This window comes from Bubalus kerabau, chromosome 1 (genome assembly GCF_029407905.1).
Source record: "Bubalus kerabau isolate K-KA32 ecotype Philippines breed swamp buffalo chromosome 1, PCC_UOA_SB_1v2, whole genome shotgun sequence".
Lineage (NCBI taxonomy): Eukaryota > Metazoa > Chordata > Mammalia > Artiodactyla > Bovidae > Bubalus > Bubalus kerabau.
In genome coordinates, this window is record NC_073624.1 from 127,727,599 (window position 1) to 127,741,950 (window position 14,352).

General features: G+C 44.8%; 1 non-coding gene across 1 annotated transcript; it reads right to left on the bottom strand.

Annotated features, from left to right (window-relative positions):
• Nucleotides 1-9,824: 9,824 nt before the first annotated feature.
• Nucleotides 9,825-9,898, bottom strand: LOC129642631 (small nucleolar RNA SNORD65). The gene has a single exon (XR_008709885.1). It is a non-coding gene; the product is annotated as a small nucleolar RNA SNORD65 (small nucleolar RNA).
• Nucleotides 9,899-14,352: the final 4,454 nt, after the last annotated feature.

Consider the following 14,352-nt stretch of genomic DNA (forward strand, 5'->3'; position numbering starts at 1 on the left):
AGGATAAAAAGGAAAACCCCACAGAACTGCAAAAGCCCAATATAGAGGCAGGAGTTTATAGCAACAATAAAAAATGTGACTGAGGGGAAAAAAAAAAAAAGCTCAAAAGCTTAATTGGATTTCTTAGTGCCAATAAAATCGACAACTAAAACAGTGCCAATAAAATTGACAACTACAACAGAGTGGGGGCGGGGGGCAAAAGGGGGAAAAAAAGAGAAAAAAGCCCAGAAGAATCTACAGAACAGGTCAAAACGTAGGAATAATAAATGTTTGTCTCGAGTCACTGCTGTCAGAGTCCTTCCCCTCGCTGGGGGTCACAGTCCACCTCACCTCCCTAGAATGCCCTCCCGCACTGTGCTGGTCTCTGGACCTGCTGTGGGGGCAGCTTAGATTCTAATCTGGTCCTACTCCTGTGTGTTCTTGCCTGCAATGTCCACAGCTATCGAAACTAGTGTGTTTTTTGTGGGAATTCTCAATGGCCTTTTATATATTCAATAGACACAGAGTCTGCCTAGTTCATTGTGTGGATTTAACCTGCAGCTTGTATAGCTGGTTGGAAAAGTTTTGGGTCTTCTTCCTTAGCACAATGCCCCTGGGTTTCAATTGTGGTTTTATTTCCACCTCTACATGTGGGTCATCCACTGGGGTTTAGCTCCTGAGGCTGCCCTGGAGGGCTTGGGATTGCCCCTGTGGGGGCCAGGTGTGGAGGTGGTGCAGCTGCTTGGGTCACAGGGGTTCTGGCAGCACCAGGTACTCAGGGGAGTTGGCAGCTAGGGTAGCAGGAAATATAGTGCTCTAGAAGAGTATGGCAACCAGTATTGGCCAAGATGCTCCAGTATTCTTGCCTGGAGAATCCCCTCTCTGACAGAGAAGCCTGGCAGGCCACAGTCTACAGGGTCGCAAAGAGCTGGACACTACTGAAGCAACCCTGAGTACATAGATGTATGACTTTTTCTGCCTGTGGCAGCTCTGCCCCAGTGAGAGCTGAGCATGAAGGTGGTGCAGCTGCTTGGCTTGCAGGGACCCTGGTGGTGCCAAGTGTGCAGGGACACAGACTGCCTCTGCCGCAGGAGTTATGGCCCTATCAAGAGTCTTTTTTCGAACCTCTTGTGCTGGTGATCAGAAGGCTTCTTTGGCCAGTCTTTCTTCGTACCTCTGCCAGTTCAGGCACTTAGAGGGCTCCCTTGCCTGGGGTCCTTCTCTGTTGTTCAGGCATCAGGAACATAGAGGGGCCCCCCTGGTTGGGGTCCTACTCTGTAGAATGGCACATCAGTCACTTAAAGGAGCACTGGTGGGGTCCTACTCCATAGTTCAGTGCGTCAGGCGTTTGATGGGCCAGCCTCTCTATTGTTCAGCTGCAGATGCTGGCGTGTGGAGAGAGAGAGGCTTGGTGATGGCTCCACCCCCTACACGTGACTCAGCAGTATTGCCTTGCCTCCATGGCTGCCTGGCTTTCCTCCACTGGCATTTCCCACCACAGTCTCCTCCCTCACATCCCCTCTATCTGTCTCTCTAAAGTCAATAGCAGCCCTCGCCCTGGGATTGCTCCACAATCCCTAAACTACAGCTCCCAGCCCTTGTGCCTTCCAGGGGACCTGTGTCCCTGTCCAGGGTATGTATGGCTGCAGCAAGGACTGTCTGATTCTCATTTCACTAAATGGAAAAGCTGCCACAGATCAGCTGTTTCACTCTCAGCCTTAAATGTTTCTCCTCTGACTCAGACAATTGCCCTGATGCTGGGATCGGACCCCTGCTTCAGTTCTGCCACCAACTGAGGGCAGGTCCAGTCCTTCTAACACTCCTGTTTTTCCCCCCAGCTCCTTTCTCCTACCGAGTTTTGCGTGGTTCTATAAATTCTTTCCACTGGTCAGGTACTCCTGTCTGCTCTCAGCGGTGTTGTGCATGCACTTCTGTGTCTGAAGGTGTATTCCTGATGTATCAATGGAGAGATGTACTCCACGTCCACCTACTCCTCCACCATCTTGTTCTCTCCTCACTTTTTTTTTTTTTTTTTAATGTCCATGTATGTTCTCCAAAGAACTGAGAGCCCTGAATGCAGACCCTGGATCTTACTTGATCAGGTAAGTGTTTGGGATGTGCTGCCTTTCACTAACCACAGTCATGGACACTGCTATTTCTTTCACTTTATTAAAAAAAAATTGGAAGGAGTCCTTCCTGCTTTCTCATAGGGCTGTTGTCATCAGTGAAAGAGCCCAAGTATGAGAAACTCCAGGGACATACACATATTGGCTATTCTTTGTCTTTCCACATCACTCCAGAGCCCTGTATTTGTTTGTATGTCCACGTCCCTTTCCTGCTATCACTTGCTTCTCAGGGGAGCTTCCTGACCCAGGGATTGAACACAAATCTCTTGCGTCTCCTGCACTGGCAGGCAGATTCTTTATCACTGTGCCACCTGGGAAGTTTCTGCTATTAAACAACTAAATCAGACTGTGCAGCTTAAGTGTTGCCTGGAAAGAACAATTGCAAAGGGTTGTGGCTCCTTAAGCCCCAGGACATAAGACGATTACCAGCTGGGCACAGGGCACCCGCTCCTTCTGCCGAGTTGCTCAGATGACGGGGTGCCTGGGAACAGCAGATTTCTGCCATCTGTCAAGGCGTCTGGCTCCCACTCAAGGACGTGGTTCAGATTCTAAGCTGACAACACACATCTGATACAGCCGTGAAACTCAGGATCTCTGGCATCCTGAGGATCATGATACAAGATGTTCTCCTCCCTGTGTGGCCCTGACACTCATGTATCTTCTATCGCCATCCAACCAGCAGGATATGGGCATTTGAACTCTGCTCACTCTATTTGCCACTACTGCCAAATGGTCGTTTTCATCTAAGGCTTTTCTCAACTGGCAAACATGTTGGTCTTCTCGCCTCCCTCTTTGGCCCTCATTTCCTCCTCCCCATTTCTCTCGAGTTAGGATTAAAAAGGATACACTGATTTAACTGTATTTCGATGTGTACCGTGCTTGACAGCTCTCTAGCCCAGTTTATGGCCTTATTCCTTATTCTTAGCTGGTTCTCTCCGAAGTAACACTCATGTGTATTAGTTACTCAGTCATGTCCAACTATTTGCGACCCCATGGACCCCTCTGTCCACGGACTTCATGGACCCCACCAGGCTCCTCTGCCCACAGAATTCTCCAGGCAAGAACACTGGAGAAGTTACCATGCCCTTCTCCAGGGGATCTTCCCAACCCAGGAAAATGATTGCACTCGCTGCCTGAACCATAGGGCTACAGATCTATTGTACTCACCCACTGCCTTATTGTGTGCCCTCTTTATTTTTTGTGGGTCAATCTTGCCTATTGAGCAGCCTATTAAAATTGTTAAAATTTTGGTGGGCTTTTTTTTTTTTTTAAGAGCAATGTAAAATTTGCAGAAAAAGTGAGTAGCAAGTATAGAGTTCTTATTTTTAAAGAATTTTTTTTTGATGTGGAACATTTAAAAAGTCTTTATCAAATTGGTTACACTATTGCTCCTGTTTTATATTTTGTTTTTTTTTTGGCTACAAGGTGTGTGTGATCTGTGATCTTAGCTCCCTGACCAGGGATCGAACCTACACCCCCTGCATTGGAAGGTGAAATCTTAACCACTGATCACCAGGGAAGTCTCCAGAGTTCTTATGTACTCCTCCCCAGGCTGCACCTGGCCCAAACGATTTCCCCTATTATTTTAATCTTAATTAATTAAGCTGTACTGAGTCTTTGTTGAAGCATGCTAGCTCTTTGTTGTGGCTCACAGGCTTCTCTAGTTGTGGTACATGAGCTTAGTTGCCCCAAGGTATGTGGCATCTTAGTTCCCCCAGCAGGGATCAAACCAGCATCCCCTGCATTGGAAGGAGGATTTTTAACTGCTGGACCACCAGGGAAGTCCCCAACCTATATTAATCTCTTACAGTTGTTGCAATTTGGTGAGCCTATTACCCCCCAAACCATAGTTTATATTAGGGTTCAGTCTTTGTATTGTACAGTTTATGGGTTTTGCTAAATATATAGAGACATGTGTCCACCACGACAGTGTCATACAGTGTGGTTTCACTGCCCTGCTGCTGCTGCTAAGTCGCTTCAGTCGTGTCCGACTTTGTGCGACCCCATAGACGGCAGCCCACCAGGCTCCCCCATCCCTGGGATTCTCCAGGCAAGAACACTGGAGTGGGTTGCCATTTCCTTCTCCAATGCATGAAAGTGAAAAGTGAGAGTGAAGTTGCTCAGTCATGTCCGACTCTAGTGACCCCATGGACTGCTGTCTACCAGGCTCCTCCATCCATGGGATTTTCCAGGCAAGAGTACTGGTGTGGGGTGCCATTGCCTTCTCCGAATTCCCCTATTCATCCCCATCCCCTGCCCCGTCCCCTGGCTGCCTGTGGGTTTCTCTGTCCTCACAGGGAGGTGCTAATTACACACACATTCAATATCACAGTAATCCACGTATATGCCCCAACCAGCAATACTGAAGAAGCTAATGTTGAACGGTTCTATGAAGACCTACAAGACTTTCTAGAACTAACAACCCAAAAAGATGTCCTTTTCAATACAGGGGACTGGAATGCAAAAGTAAGAAGTCAAGAGATTTGGCCTTGGAGTACAGAATGAAGCAGGGCAAAGGCTAACAGAGTATTGCCAAGAGAATGCATTGGTCATAGCAAACACCCTCTTCCAACACCACAAGAGAAGACTCTACACATGGACATCACCAGATGGTCAATACTGAAATCAGATTAATTACATTCTTTGCAGCCAAAGATGGAGAAGCTCTACACAGTCAACAAAAACAAGACCAGGAGCTGGCTATGGCTCAGATCATTAACTCCTTATTGCAAAATTCAGACTTAAATTGAAGAAAGTAGGGAAAACCACTAGACCATTTAGGTATGATGTAAATCAAAACCCTTACAACTATACAGCGGTAGGAACAAATAGATTCAAGGGATTAGATCTGATAGACAGAGTGCCTGAAGAACTATGACAGAGGTTTGTGACATTGTACAGGAGGCAGTGATCAAGACCATCCCCAAGAAAAAAATGCAAAAAGGCAAAATGGTTGTCTGAGGAGGCCTTACAAATAGCTGAGAAAAGAAGAGAAGCTAAAGGCAAAGGAGAAAGGGAAAGATATACCCATTTGAATGCAGAGTTCCAAAGAGTAGCAAGGAGAGATAAGAAAGCCTTCCTAAGTGATCAATGCAAAGAAAGAGGAAAACAATGGAATGGGAAAGACTAGAGATCTCTTCAAGAAAATTAGAGATACCAAGGGAACATTTCATGCAAAGATGGGCACAATAAAGGATAGAAATGGTATGGACCTAACAGAAGTAGAAGATATTAAGAAGAGGTGGCAGGAATACACAGAAGAACTATACAAAGAAGATCTTCATGACCCAGATAACCACGGTGGTGTGATCACTCACTTAGAGCCAGACATCCTGGAATGCAAAGTCAAGTGGGCCTTAGGAAGCATCACTATAAACAAAGCTAGTGGAGGTGATGGAATTCCAGTGGAGCTATTTCAAATCCTAAAAGATGATGCTGTGAAAGTGCTGCATTCAATATGCCAGCAAATTTGGAAAATTCAGCAGTGGCCACAGGACTGGAAAAGGTCAGTTTGCATTCCAATCCAAAAGAAAAGCAATGCCAAAGAATATTCAAAGTGAAAGTGAAGTCTCTCAGTCATGTCTGACTCTTTGCGACCCCATGGACTGTAGCCTACCAGGCTTCTCCGTCCATGGGATTCTCCAGGCAAGAATACTGGAGTGGGTTACCATTTCCTTCTCCAGGGGATCTTCTCAACCCAAGGATCAAACCTGGGTCTCCCGCATTGGAGGCAGATGCTTTAAACTCTGAGCCACCAAGGAAGCTACAAGAATGTTCAAACTATCGCACAATTGTGCTCATCTCACATGCTAGTAAAGTGATGCTCAAAATTCTCCAAGCCAGGCTGCAACAGTACATAACCATGAACTTCCAGATGTTCAAGCTGGATTTAGAAAAGGCAGAGGAACCAGAGGTCAAATTGCCAACATCCGCTGGATCATTGAAAAAGCAAGAGAGTTCCAGAAAAACACCTACTTCTGCTTTACTGACTACACCAAAGCCTTTGACTGTGTGAATCACAACAAACTGTGGAAAATTCTCCAAGAGATGGGAATTCCAGACCACCTGACCTGTCTCCTGAGAAATCTATATGCAGGTCAAGATGCAACAGTTAGAACTGGACATGGAACAACAGACTGGTTCCAAATAGGGAAAGGAGTAGGTCAAAGTTGTATATTGTCACCCTGCTTATTTAAATTATATGTTGAGTATATCATGTGAAATGCTGGGTTGGATGAAGCACAAGCTGGAATCAAGATTGCTGGTAGAAATATCAATAACCTCAGATATGCAGATGACACCACCCTTGTGGAAGAAAGTGAAGAAGAACTAAAGAGCCTCTTGATGATAGTGAAAGAGAAGAGTGAAGAAGTTGGCTTAAAACTCAACATTGAAAAAACTAAGATCATGGCATATGGTCCCATCACTTCATGGCAAACAGATGGGGAAACAACAGAAACAGTGAGAGACTTTATATTTTGGGGCTCCAAAATCACTGCAGATGGTGACTGCAGCCATAAAATTAAAAGACGCTTGCTCCTTGGAAGAAAAGCTATGGCTGGCCTAGACAGCATATTAAAAAGTGACTCTTTGCGACCCCATGGACTGTAGCCTACCAGGCTTCTCCGTCCATGGGATTCTCCAGGTAAGAATACTGGAGTGGGTTACCATTTCCTTCTCCAGGGGATCTTCTCAACCCAGGGATCAAACCTGGGTCTCCTGCATTGGAGGCAGATGCTTTAAACTCTGAGCTAAAAAGCAGTGACATTACTTTGCTGACAAAGGTCTGTCTAGTCAAGGCTATGGTTTTTCCAGTGGTCATCTATGGATGTGAGAGTTGGACTAGAAAGAAAGCTGAGTGCTGAATTGATGCTTTTGAACTGTGGTGTTGGAGAAGATTCTTGAGTCCTTTGGACTACAAGGAGATCCAACCAGTCCATCCTAAAGGAGATTAGTCCTGAATATTCACTGGAAGGACTGATGCTGAAGCTCCAATACTTTGGCCACCTGATGCAAAGAACTGGCTCATTGGGAAAGACCCTAATGCTGGTCAAGATTGAAGGCAGGAGGAGAAGGGGACAACAGAAGATGAGATGGTTGGATGGCATCATTGACTCTATGGACATGAGTTTGAGCAAGTTCTTGGAGTTGGTGATGGACAGGGAAGCCTGGCGTGCTGCAGTCCATGGGATGGCAAAGAGTTGGACACGACTGAGTGACTGAACTGGCTGGTTAGCAGCAATAGTAAACCCTGGATTGAGTGTCTGCATGGCTATCAGTATACACTCCTGTGTGCACAGGCATTGCTTATGGAACCACAGTTTCTAGCAAATCATAGAATAGTCTCAGCTTTTTATGAGCAGGAAGGTAGGAAGTCCCTGAGATAGGACGATATCTTCTTGATGGAGAAAGTGCTTTCATCAGCGTCTCTTGGGAAGGGCTGTGGTCTGAGTGTGATGTGTTGCATTGCTGTCTAAAGGGCCCACAGAGGAGACCAGCCAGAGGAGCTCTTGGCCTTGGCCCTGGGCCAGAGGAGCAGTTGGGCTGTCAGTGAGCTGAACATTGTTCAGCAAGGGCTTTGGCAGGTGCCCAACATCCTCGGGTGGCTCCTGGCAGATGTGACAGGAGTGTAAAAAGCCTCTTTCAAAAGCAGCAGTGAAATTCAGCAAGCGTGCTCCCAACACCACTAGCTCATTCCGTGTCGTTTCCTGCAAAGTCAGGTAATGACAAAGGCTGATTCTGATTTGAGGGGTTGACTTCCTTTGAAGAATGAATGCATGGAAATGCCTTGCTAATAAGATGGTAAATCTTATAGCACTTCATGTGAACTTCTGCTGGACCATCTTCTTTCTCAGCTGGGGTAGTGAAATGAATAAGAGCAGAACAGGCGTAGCGAAGGTAGAAACTAGCAATGATCGACCCTATCACACATCACCCACGTCAAATACGTTATATCATTAGAGTAGTTCTGTAAACATGCATGAATGGGAGGAATCCTTTACATAGATCATTTTTCAAAATGTCTACTTGCTGTAGAATTCATGTTTAGTTGCTTTCATAGAAGGTGGGCAGCTGCAGATTTATCAATTCCACATAAACTAGGGTAGCCATAAAGTTGACTGATGCTACAGCTGAAGCGCCAATATTTTGGCCACCTGATGAGAAGAGCTGACTCATTGGAAAAGACCCTGATGCTGGGAAAGACTGAAGGCAAAAGGAGAAGGAGATGACAGAGGATGAGATGGTTAGATAGTCCCACTGATTCAATGGACCTGAGTTTGAGCAAACTCCAGAAGATAGTGAAGGACAGGGAAGCCTGGTGTGCTGCAGTCCATGGGGTTGCAAAGAGTCGGACAGGACTTATTGACTGAACAACAATAAAAGTTGACTGTCAATCTCTAAGCAAACCCTAGTGGGTGGGAGGTAGTGGGTGGTCAAGGAACAGGAAAAATCCTTGGTGAAACTGGAAACTATTCCCCGAGTGATCACCACCAGGTCTGTAGTCTGCCTCCTCCTTCTGGGAGTCATATCCTTAGCGTATTCAAGCCAGAGATGCTAGCTTACTGAGAAGTGATGGTCGGGTATCAAAAGTCCTCCAAATCCCACCAAGAGGATGAATGCAACAGTTTCTTAGCCACCCTCCCCGTACATGTGCAGGGTAGATGAGCCTCACACACCTGAAGAACAGTCTAGAATCCAGGTGGCCCCTCATGCTCTGTGTTCCATATTGGTGGGCTCCAAACTCTGTTTACCATTAAAAACAAAATCTCCTCAGTAAATTCATATTTCTTTCAAAATCAGTTTTATACATTATTTTAAATTATGTGTGCATGCTAAGTTGCTTTAGTCATGTCTGACTTTTTGCAACCCTATGGACCATAGCCCCTCTGTCCTCATGTTCCTCTGTCCATGGGATTCTCTAGGCAAGAATACTGGAGTGGGATGCCATGCCCTCCTCCAGGGGATCTTCCTGATACAGGGATGGAACCTGCATCTCATGTCTCCTGCATTGGCAGGTGGATTATTTACTGCTGAACCACTGGGGAAGTTCATTTTAACTCATAAAACCCCTAAAAACATAAATTAAAAAAGAATGAGATACACAGTGCTGAAAAATAATTTAAAAATGTATAGATTTAGATTTGACTTCTTATAAGAAAATAGTAAAGTAGCATAAACAAGATAACAATTTTTTTCTATCACATAAAGAAATTCAAAAGAAGGCAACTCAGGTGTGATATGACATTTCCACAAAACTGTCAAGGAGCCAGACTAATTCCTCATCTCTTCTTTACCACCCCTAGGCTGTGGCTCTTGCTTTGAAGGTCCAAAATGGCTTCTAGAGCTCCAGCCATCATAACCATAATTCAGGATGCAGGGTGCATGAAAGAAAGATATCATGTCTATTTACTTTTTTGAGGTTAAAAAGGCTTTTTTTGGGTGAAATACTAGTGATGGAAGTTGGTGAAAGTTTTTTAAAAGCTAAATTTCCTTAAAAAGTTAGTGATATTATATATCTGACCATCTTGTTATTTCTTAAGCTTTTACTGATCATTTGCAAACTCCGAGAGTCTGATAGCCGCTCAACTGGTTTCCCTTTTGTTTGCAAACACAGAAACTAGAAAACAAAACGATTTGCCCCTCAAACACACTCATTTAATTGGAGAAAGAATCCTCAATCGATTCTTGGATTCAAATTTCATCCTTTTTTTTTCTTTTCTTCAGAAAATCATAGGTTCGTCACTACACAATATGCCGGTAATTCCAGCTTTTTGAGGGTGATTTCATCATTGGATGGATTCAAATTTCAGATTGGCTAAATGTGTGAGCCTTTCTTCCCTAGGAACAGCTTTATAGAGACATGTATAGTTGACAGTATTTTCCAGAGAAGTTTCAAGAACACATTTACTGGGGCTTCCCTTGTGGCTCAGTGGTAAAGACTCTGCCTGCCAATGCAGAGTCACTGGTTTGATCCCTGGTCTGGGAAGATCTCATATGCTGTGGAGTAGCTAAGTGCATCACCACAACTACCGAAGCCTGTGCACCCTAGAGCCCAGGCTCTGCAACAAGAGGAGCCACTGCAACGAGAAGCCTGTCCACCAAAATGAAGAGTAGCCCCTGCTTGTCACAACTAGAGAAAAGCCTGTGCAGCATCGAAGACCCAGCACAACCCCCCTCGCCCCCCCACCAAAAAAAAAAAGAACACATTTACTTAACTCTCCATGAAGCACATGCAGGCAGAGGGCTACCTGGGAAGGCATTTGAGAGTGGCACTGGATGAATGAGGCAACCTCTTCACTTTGGACTCTGGGACTGCTGGGTGACTTCCTGAGATTTGCTGAGCTCTGTCCTCTATTACGGAGAGGGCAATGGCACCCCACTCCAGTACTCTTGCCTGGAAAATCCCATGGACGGAGGAGCCTGGTGGGCTGCAGTCCATGGGGTCGCTAAGACTCGGGCACAACTGAGCGACTTCCCTTTCACTTTTCACTTTCATGCATTGGAGAAGGAAATGGCAACCCACTGCAGTGTTCTTGCCTGGAGAGTCCCAGGGACGGGGGAGCCTGGTGGGCTGCCGTCTCTGGGGTCGCACAGAGTTGGACACGACTGAAGCGACTTAGCAGCAGTAGCAGTAGCAGTCCTCTGTGACCGTGCTTTGTTGATGGGGGTGCTATAAGCTCCTGTAGGCTGTGGTGTGTATCCATTTGAGGGGGTTGCTTTTCCTCCATTAGGGAAAGGTGAGCCAGAAATGGCTGCCAATCAGACAACATGGGAAGTCAGCCGTGAGAGAATAGGCATGATGCTACAGAGCGGGTGGGCAAGGTTCTCCTAATCACTGGCAGGGAAGATTAAAACTCGGGAAAGAGAAGCCTTGAGGCTGCTGAGCTTTCTAACAACAGTGAGGCTGTCATGAGCTACTGTGGTGGTTACTGTTGTCCCTGGTGTGTGAGGACGGTGACAGCAGCAATGGCGTCCGTCACGTGAGACGGTCAGCCCCAAAGAGGCCTGGGCAGGCTGGCCGCTGCTGGGAGGAGGTGGCGGGTGGGAAGGCCAAGCGGCCAGACTAGTGAGCTAGCGAGAGGCAGGGAGTGGGGGACAGCGTCTCTTTCCTGGAGGAACTTGAAATAGCTGTAGATACAGAATTTCTTAAAAAAAAAAAAATCTTTTTTTTTTTTTTTAAATGGAGGATAATTGCTTTACAAAGTTGTGTTGGTTTCTGTCATACAACAATGTGAATCAGCCATAAGTATACATATGTCCCCTCCCTCTTGAACTTCCTTCCCACCTCCTACCCCTCTAGGTTGTCACAGAGCATCGGTTTGAGCTCCCTGTATCATACAGCAAATTCCCACTGTCTATTTTACATACGGTAATATATATGTTTCAGTGCTACTCTCTCAATTGGTCCCTCCCTCTCCTTCCCCCAATGTGTCCACAAGTCTCTTTTCTGTGTCTGCGTCCCTATTCCTGCCTTGCTAATAAGTTACTCAATACCATTTTCTAGATTCCATTATATATATGTATGTGTTAATATACAATATTTGTTTTTCTCTTTCTGGCTTAGTTCACTCTGTATAATAGGCTCCAGGTTCATCCACCTCAAATATGTTCCCTTTTATGGCTGAGTAACTGAATTTCTAATGGAGAACAAAGTCTATTCAAGGAAGAGAGCAGCCAGGGGAAGAGCATACCTCAATGAAGAATTTACTTGTGAATAAATCTCTGAGAGATTCTGTTAGTTCTTCCTACATTTCATGTGGGGAACTGAGGCAAGAACAGGTTAAAAACATTAAGATCCTACTGTATGGCACGTGGAACTCTGCTCAATGTTATGTGGCAGCCTGGATGGGAGGGGAGTTTGGGGGAGAATGGATACACATATATGTATAGCTGAATCTCTTCGCTGCTTACCTGAAACTATTACAACATTGCTAATCCGCTATACCCCCAAAAAAATAAGAAGTTTTTTTTAAAGAACGGGTTAAAAAGACACTGGATGATGGATCTTCATGCAGCATAACATTAGGCAGCCTCTCTGAATGCTCTAGCCATTTGACACACAAACCCACTCTGAATGCCAGCTCTCTAGTGGACACCGATCACTGGAAGATGAAGATATGCCACAGTGAGGGGTCAGGATGGCACGTCTAGAACGAGCACCCACACTTCCCATGTGTTATCTCACTATTAGAGCTTTTAGACAATGTCCATTGCGAAAGGAAGGTTATTTATATTCTATATTTAGCCTAAAACCATGATAACATCCTTTGGCATGGCCTTTATCTGATGGTATTTGAAACGGAACCAACTTCCTGCTTCCAGGCATTAACAAATGAGGGACTTCATGTTGTCTAATGTAATTTCCTGACTTGAAGATAGATTTCTTTTCTCCAATTCATTCAAGTTGTGTTTTTTTTTTTTAAGAAAAGATCTCCTTTAGACATTAAAAATTCCCAGAATTGTTTAAGCTTTGTTATTGTTCTCAATGAGAATATTTCCTATTTAACTCCAGCTATGTCACTTGATGGGAATTCTTGTGACTATCCTTCACTGCCATGCTCAGATAATTTGCAGGAGATTGGAGAAATAAATCCACTGGCCTGTCGAGTATCAGAATCCCAATTTAGAACATTCATTCTAATAAGTCTCTGGCCAGAAGATCCAATGAAGAACAAGGATGATATCTACCTTCAAAGAGCTTACAATTTAAAGGAGTGAGGCAAAGGGATATTATTTATATAGGAAATTATCATGTCCCAACTTATCTCTGGGCTTCCCTAGTGTCTCAGTGGTAAAGAATCTGCCTCCAATGCAGGGGACATGAATTTTATCCCTGGGTTGGAAAGATCCCTTGGAGAAGGAAATGGCAACCCACTCCAGTATTCTTGCTTGGGAAATCCTATGGACAGAGGAGCCTGGTGGGTTACAGTCCATGGGGTCACAAAAGAGTTGGACACGACTGAGCAACTTAACAACAACTTAGCTCCACTGACTTTTTTCCTCTGGGAGTGAAACTAAGGGAAGGGTGGGGTGGGGGAAATTATGCATGAAAATGCCTCAGTCTGAAGACTTATTACCTAAATATAAATCTCACTATATGAAAGGAGAGTGATTGTTCTGAGGCATCAAAAAATGTCATTTTTGTTTAGTGAGAGATAGTGTGTTGTCACGGTCAGGAAAGTAGACCATTCTGCCAGGCTTCCAGGTTCAAACCCCTTCTCTGCCGCTCACTATGCTTGTGATCTGGGGCAAGTTCTAAAGTTTCTGTGCCTCAGTTATCTAGGCTGAAAATGGGTGTGATAATCGGGTTGTTCCAAAGGTGAAATGCATTTAACAAGTTTAAATTGTTTAGAACAGTGTCTCACTGATAGTAAGTGCCCAGTAAACATTAGTGACTATCAGCCAACTTCTAGCAACTATTAAGCAACTTCTAAAAGACTCCCATATTTTGAAGTTCACTGTTTTGGCAAAAGAGCTATATGTGTTTTCCTCTCTGATGTCCTAGTTTTTTGCTATAAAATTTACTCTGGTGCCTCGGATTGTAAAGAATCTGCCTGCAATGCAGAAGACCCAGGTTCAATCCCTGTATTGGGAAGATTCCCTGGAGAAGGAAATGGCAACCCACTCCAGTATACTTGCCTGGAGAATCCCATGGACAGAGGAGACCGGCAGGCTACAGTCCATGGGGTCGAAAACAGTCAGACACGACTGAAGTGACTAACACTACACCTATAGTATTTAATGCTCATTGTCTATGTCAGTGCAATCTGTAGATATGTGTCGTTTCAATAGAACAGAGCTATTGCTGCCTATCTTGAAGGGGCCAGGATCCCGGGCTATCGCTTTAGATATCATCGGCATAGTGATGTCCCTCCATCTCTGCTCTAATGAAGATTTTGGTAGTATTTATGAGGAAAAATTTTCCAAAAATTTAAAATAAAAAATATTGCTACAACAATTATCTCATCATTATTTGCTCTCATTTATTCTTTCTGTAGGACACTGTATACATATCTCAATACCCAGAATTGAAATCCATGGCAAACATTGCTGGGAAATAGCCATCATGGAAATGATATATTAAGCAGAGGGAAACTAAAGGTGTCACTTGTTTGCTCATAAGCAGTAGGATCCTTGGTCCTGAGCCGTCTCAGAACATTTAGAGTAGACACATTCTGGGTTGCTGCCCAGCTCACAGTGGTCCCCTCCCTTCCCTCTGTGTTCAGAGGTGCTTTGCAGGCACTGT